The following is a 7,526-nucleotide window of genomic DNA, read 5'->3' on the forward strand; positions in this document are numbered from 1 at the left end:
ACCCTAACCCTAACCCTAACCCTAACCCTAACCCTAACCCTAACCCTAACCCTAACCCTAACCCTAACCCTAACCCTAACCCTAACCCTAACCCTAACCCTAACCCTAACCCTAACCCTAACCCTAACCCTAACCCTAACCCTAACCCTAACCCTAACCCTAACCCTAACCCTAACCCTAACCCTAACCCTAACCCTAACCCTAACCCTAACCCTAACCCTAACCCTAACCCTAACCCTAACCCTAACCCTAACCCTAACCCTAACCTAACCCTAACCCTAACCCTAACCCTAACCCTAACCCTAACCCTAACCCTAACCCTAACCCTAACCCTAACCCTAACCCTAACCCTAACCCTAACCCTAACCCTAACCCTAACCCTAACCCTAACCCTAACCCTAACCCTAACCCTAACCCTAACCCTAACCCTAACCCTAACCCTAACCCTAACCCTAACCCTAACCCTAACCCTAACCCTAACCCTAACCCTAACCCTAACCCTAACCCTAACCCTAACCCTAACCCTAACCCTAACCCTAACCCTAACCCTAACCCTAACCCTAACCCTAACCCTAACCCTAACCCTAACCCTAACCCTAACCCTAACCCTAACCCTAACCCTAACCCTAACCCTAACCCTAACCCTAACCCTAACCCTAACCCTAACCCTAACCCTAACCCTAACCCTAACCCTAACCCTAACCCTAACCCTAACCCTAACCCTAACCCTAACCCTAACCCTAACCCTAACCCTAACCCTAACCCTAACCCTAACCCTAACCCTAACCCTAACCCTAACCCTAACCCTAACCCTAACCCTAACCCTAACCCTAACCCTAACCCTAACCCTAACCCTAACCCTAACCCTAACCCTAACCCTAACCCTAACCCTAACCCTAACCCTAACCCTAACCCTAACCCTAACCCTAACCCTAACCCTAACCCTAACCCTAACCCTAACCCTAACCCTAACCCTAACCCTAACCCTAACCCTAACCCTAACCCTAACCCTAACCCTAACCCTAACCCTAACCCTAACCCTAACCCTAACCCTAACCCTAACCCTAACCCTAACCCTAACCCTAACCCTAACCCTAACCCTAACCCTAACCCTAACCCTAACCCTAACCCTAACCCTAACCCTAACCCTAACCCTAACCCTAACCCTAACCCTAACCCTAACCCTAACCCTAACCCTAACCCTAACCCTAACCCTAACCCTAACCCTAACCCTAACCCTAACCCTAACCCTAACCCTAACCCTAACCCTAACCCTAACCCTAACCCTAACCCTAACCCTAACCCTAACCCTAACCCTAACCCTAACCCTAACCCTAACCCTAACCCTAACCCTAACCCTAACCCTAACCCTAACCCTAACCCTAACCCTAACCCTAACCCTAACCCTAACCCTAACCCTAACCCTAACCCTAACCCTAACCCTAACCCTAACCCTAACCCTAACCCTAACCCTAACCCTAACCCTAACCCTAACCCTAACCCTAACCCTAACCCTAACCCTAACCCTAACCCTAACCCTAACCCTAACCCTAACCCTAACCCTAACCCTAACCCTAACCCTAACCCTAACCCTAACCCTAACCCTAACCCTAACCCTAACCCTAACCCTAACCCTAACCCTAACCCTAACCCTAACCCTAACCCTAACCCTAACCCTAACCCTAACCCTAACCCTAACCCTAACCCTAACCCTAACCCTAACCCTAACCCTAACCCTAACCCTAACCCTAACCCTAACCCTAACCCTAACCCTAACCCTAACCCTAACCCTAACCCTAACCCTAACCCTAACCCTAACCCTAACCCTAACCCTAACCCTAACCCTAACCCTAACCCTAACCCTAACCCTAACCCTAACCCTAACCCTAACCCTAACCCTAACCCTAACCCTAACCCTAACCCTAACCCTAACCCTAACCCTAACCCTAACCCTAACCCTAACCCTAACCCTAACCCTAACCCTAACCCTAACCCTAACCCTAACCCTAACCCTAACCCTAACCCTAACCCTAACCCTAACCCTAACCCTAACCCTAACCCTAACCCTAACCCTAACCCTAACCCTAACCCTAACCCTAACCCTAACCCTAACCCTAACCCTAACCCTAACCCTAACCCTAACCCTAACCCTAACCCTAACCCTAACCCTAACCCTAACCCTAACCCTAACCCTAACCCTAACCCTAACCCTAACCCTAACCCTAACCCTAACCCTAACCCTAACCCTAACCCTAACCCTAACCCTAACCCTAACCCTAACCCTAACCCTAACCCTAACCCTAACCCTAACCCTAACCCTAACCCTAACCCTAACCCTAACCCTAACCCTAACCCTAACCCTAACCCTAACCCTAACCCTAACCCTAACCCTAACCCTAACCCTAACCCTAACCCTAACCCTAACCCTAACCCTAACCCTAACCCTAACCCTAACCCTAACCCTAACCCTAACCCTAACCCTAACCCTAACCCTAACCCTAACCCTAACCCTAACCCTAACCCTAACCCTAACCCTAACCCTAACCCTAACCCTAACCCTAACCCTAACCCTAACCCTAACCCTAACCCTAACCCTAACCCTAACCCTAACCCTAACCCTAACCCTAACCCTAACCCTAACCCTAACCCTAACCCTAACCCTAACCCTAACCCTAACCCTAACCCTAACCCTAACCCTAACCCTAACCCTAACCCTAACCCTAACCCTAACCCAAATATATCATAGACCCGGCTCAAGTTAATTTTCTGGATACAACGGTTTTTTTTGAACATCCCCCTAATTCGGCTTTCACCAAATTACTCACCAAAGTATATTTCAAAACTACGGACACACATGCACTCCTCCATAAAAAAAGCTATCACCCGAAGCACACGTTTAAAGGCATAATAAAATCACAAATCATCCGTTTTTATAGATTATCTTCTACATCCATAGACCTACATATATCCATTTCACTCCTTTTCTCCGCACTCAGACACAGGGGCTATTCAAAACGGTTCCTCCGCCACATCAAAAATAGCACTTTGGCCTCTCTCGCTCTCACTCGCTCCAACAACCCAGACGCTCCACCCCAGTCTCCGGTCTCGGAGGGACCCCCAACCACAGGGCCCCCAACAATAAAATCCACCTATCTCCCTAGTTTAAACCCTAACCATACTAACCCTACTAACTCTAACCTAGGCCCCAATCCTAATCCTAACCCAACCCAGAACCCTAACCCTAACCCTAACCTAGGCCCCAATCCTAACCCTAACCCTAACCCTAACCCTAACCCTATTAACCCTACTAACCCTAACCCTAACCCTAACTCAACCCAGAACCTAAACCCTAATCCTAACCCTAACCCTAACCTAGGCCCTAACCCTAACCCTAACCCCAACCCTCTCTCCGAGACCACAACCAATCATCCTCCCAATAACCCTGAAATCAAACCCATATTAATTCCATTCATATCTACATTCTCTCATCAAACAACCAGACTCCATAACCTCATTAAACAAAACTTCTCCCATACCAAAACAATACATCCGGCCTTCCATAACCACCAGACAATTTCCGCATATAGAAAAAATCAAAGTCTCCATAGCCTTCTTATCAAATCCAAATATACAGACAATAGACCCCCCATTCAAATACAATATAATACACATTACAAAAATAGAAAATTCATATCCAACCCCCACAGCACAACAGCATTTCCGACACTCGGCACATTCTCCCTTAATACTAGTAACATAATATACATTATCACATGCACCACCTGCCATAAACATTATATAGGAGAGACTAAACATTCAATACTTACACGCCTCAAGCAACATATGTATAACATTGGGGAAGGCAAATTAACCACCCACCTGGTAAAACATTTCCAGCAACACCCCACCAATAAACTAATAATCTCAGGTTTGGAGAGCAACGACCAATGGACTGTTGGGCAGAGAAAGAGGGCAGAAAAATTATGGATCCATAAAATGAACACCATTGTGCCTACGGGCCTGAATGATGACACCATCCAGTTGCGACAGGCCCGTAGAGTATCCTGACCTGCCCCTTTCTCTGCCCCATGGTCCTGACTGTTGTGCTCTGCCTGGGGATTGAACCCTGGTCCCCGGGATGGTGGAGCTGTACTCTACCAACCTGACTATCACCACACTATCAAATTTCCAACCGGTTTGAACGAAATAGGTCAGTAGGCCAGTGCCACAAAAATCAAACCCCTGAATCCTAAACCCCAACCCTAACCCAAACCTAACCCTAACCCTAACCCTAACCCTAACCCTAACCCTAACCCTAACCCTAACCCTAACCCTAACCCTAACCCTAACCCTAACCCTAACCCTAACCCTAACCCTAACCCTAACCCTAACCCTAACCCTAACCCTAACCCTAACCCTAACCCTAACCCTAACCCTAACCCTAACCCTAACCCTAACCCTAACCCTAACCCTAACCCTAACCCTAACCCTAACCCTAACCCTAACCCTAACCCTAACCCTTCCTTCTTTTTTGTATCAGTGTCCCCACCAGGCACCAGGGCACCAGAGGCCAAAGACCATCTCGCTGGAGCACAGCTGGTAAAACCTCACCGAACAATCCAGCACCCCAGCTCGGCAAAGGACGGCCAGGAGCAGATCAACCAGACCACTGTTGGACCTCCATGAGACCTTCACCGACGCTGCCAGGGTAAGAACCCCCACCAGTGATTATCAAAATATGTTTTTTAACAGAGCTAAGACCGTAGCGTCGAGTGGCCAAGGGCTCAGACCACAGCTCATGCATACAACACTACCACCACTGATGTCAATTAACACGCATTCAACACCACAAAACAAATACAACATTACACCCAGGACCACATACACAGACACAACACCCAACCACATACTCAATCATGCACCTGACCCGGAAACTCGAGCCGCAGCCAAAAAACTATTCCGTTTAATTCAGGCCATACACCATAAACATACAACCGATCACTCACTTGCAACTAACACCTTTCCACCAGGAATGATGAGGCAGGTCAACAGACTATCAGAATTCATCAAACCAGCCACACCCTCTGACACCACACGACACAAAATACAAAACAATACAACACACTGGATGAAAACAAACATGACTATATTACAAGAACACTACGCCAACACCATACATACTCTCAGCCAGACAACACATAACACTACAGCACTACAGATAGCCATTGGTTGGGCTAGAAGGAGATACGGGCAACGCTTCAGGCCAGACACAATTACAGCCACCGAACATGCATTGAACAGACACACACAACACCGCAACATGATTAACAAACAAAAACCTCTTTCCACACACAAGAGCAGGTTGGGGAGTTCCCTCTCCACCATCCCGGAATTATCCGACGAGGACGAATTTCCACCACTGCCAGCCTCCAGTAAGTTCCCACTGACATCCCAGCCACACAGGACTCGACAATATCGTACACCCCTCCTCCCCACCCCTACCCAACCCCGGACAGTACCTGCCATGGACACTCAACAACCACAATCTTCTCGACGTACTCAATATGGCCCACACCCGACTTTCAGACACAAGACTTTCCCCCTCCCCCAAACCAGGACCCCATTACACCAACACACATTATTTGATCCGCCTATGCCAAGACCACAAAATAACACACCACTGGACTTACTACCCCCCCAGCCCATATTCAAGAAGAGCCCTCTACAGCCACAGAGGGCTCACCCACAACAGACTTCCCCCAGTCACACCAAGGAGCCTAGACAAGCCCTTGCAGACTCAAACATCTCCACCCCCTCTCTATTAAGGGTCAAAAAGGTCTCCTGGGGACCCAAACCGGTCCCCCAGGAGACAGGAATGATAACAGCCGACCCCCAACTCTCCCCTGTTCTACAAAAATTGACCAGATCAAACACCTCAGCCACACTACCATCCCTAAACATCCCAGACTTACAAACCACCAGCGTGGAACCAAGACCTAACAGACAGACGCAGAAGACAGAGGCCCAGATCCACCGGTTACCAGACACTCACAACGCAGTATCACCAGTATCACCTATCATTCAGAACAACTCTGATGCATGTTCTTTGATTCATGACACCATTTCCTCTCCCCCTTCCTCTCCCCTAGGTGTTGCCGGTGCCCGGACTGGCACAATGGGAGAACCAGGAGCCCTGGTCGTATTAACAGGAGGATCACTAAACATGATGAGCGGCTTAATAAAGGCTAATGTAGCCAACCACACCGTATCTGAGACCTCCTCTCAACAACTTCGCCCAGGAACTCCACCTCCCGGTTGTGCCACTCCGGACTCCGGCACACCTTCACCCCCCGACGACAGCCCCTCAGGACCCTGTTCCGCCTCCTCTCCATTCAGTCCTCTGCAGTCCAACTCCACCGCAGCAGGTAAATTCAAACCCACATATCACATTTCTAGACCCAACAGGAAAATCCAGGACTGGTTTATCAAAGTCCGCAAACCAGTCCTGGTACTGGGGGATTCTAACATAAACCGAATCCCCCCTTACAACCACCCCACAATACAGCTAGACAGTTACCCGGGGGCCAATATGTACCACTTTCTCAAACTTTGTGAGAAAGCCATTCCCAGCCAAGAAGTGAAAATTCTAATCCTCTCAGTCGGTATCAATAATAAAGATCAGGACCCCAGGCAGACCTCTTGCAAACAATTAAAATCATTATACAAACAGGCCCAACTTGCCTTCCCCATTGCCGACATTTACTTTCCCATTATTAATTTTTCCGCTAATCTCACTATTAAACAACAGCACAACCTTAAATACATTAACAATACTATAGCCACTTACTTCCCATTTTTAGCTGAAATCCCCCACGACACTTTTTTTACAGAAAAGGACAATATACACTGGAAACCTGCTACTGCTACACACATTTTTGAATACTGGCTACAACAATTAAATTTACAAATACATCCAAACCCAAGCCGGGCTTAAACACAGTCCCACCCAACACAGACCCTAACACAACGCCTCTAACTGACCCCGCACCTGACTTGGGGTGGAGCTCTACATCAAACATTCTCAACCTATCCACACTATTCACCCCAACCATAGAACAAATCCAGTTATTGGAAAGGGGTCTTTCATTCATTCCACGCCCAACACACTTTGACTGGGAGGAACTTCATAGGGACCTGCATCAGTACAATAGACGTCTAAAAATCATCAGCCACTTTTTCGACAAACCTCAACACATACAGATACCCTTCACCAACAAATCCAGCTGGGAACCTACCATAGAACAATCACACAAAAATACCATAACCCTGTTGCAAAAGAACAAACAGGCCCTGCGTTATTACCGGCCCGCTGGGGACGTTGCGGACAACCTTTCGGGGCCGGAACGCAGGGCCTTAGATCAACTCATCAAAAATCCCAATATAATAATAAAACCGGCAGATAAAGGATCAAAGATAGTTATAATGGACAGACAACAATATTTACTGGAGGCAAACAGATTATTATC

The 7,526-nt window shown here is 48.0% G+C and overlaps 1 long non-coding RNA gene across 2 annotated transcripts; it reads left to right on the forward strand.

Annotated features, from left to right (window-relative positions):
• The first annotated feature begins 4,555 nt into the window (after window positions 1–4,555).
• LOC133933171 (uncharacterized) lies at window positions 4,556–6,280 on the forward strand. Of its 2 annotated transcripts, none has more exons than XR_009912035.1 (3): window positions 4,556–4,708; window positions 5,357–5,432; window positions 6,150–6,280. It is a non-coding gene; the product is annotated as an uncharacterized LOC133933171 (long non-coding RNA). The 2 variants fall into 2 exon arrangements; XR_009912036.1 differs by having other exon boundaries at window positions 5,362–5,432.
• Window positions 6,281–7,526: the final 1,246 nt, after the last annotated feature.

The sequence above is a fragment of the Platichthys flesus genome, chromosome 3, assembly GCF_949316205.1.
Source record: "Platichthys flesus chromosome 3, fPlaFle2.1, whole genome shotgun sequence".
Classification (NCBI taxonomy): Eukaryota; Metazoa; Chordata; class Actinopteri; order Pleuronectiformes; family Pleuronectidae; genus Platichthys; species Platichthys flesus.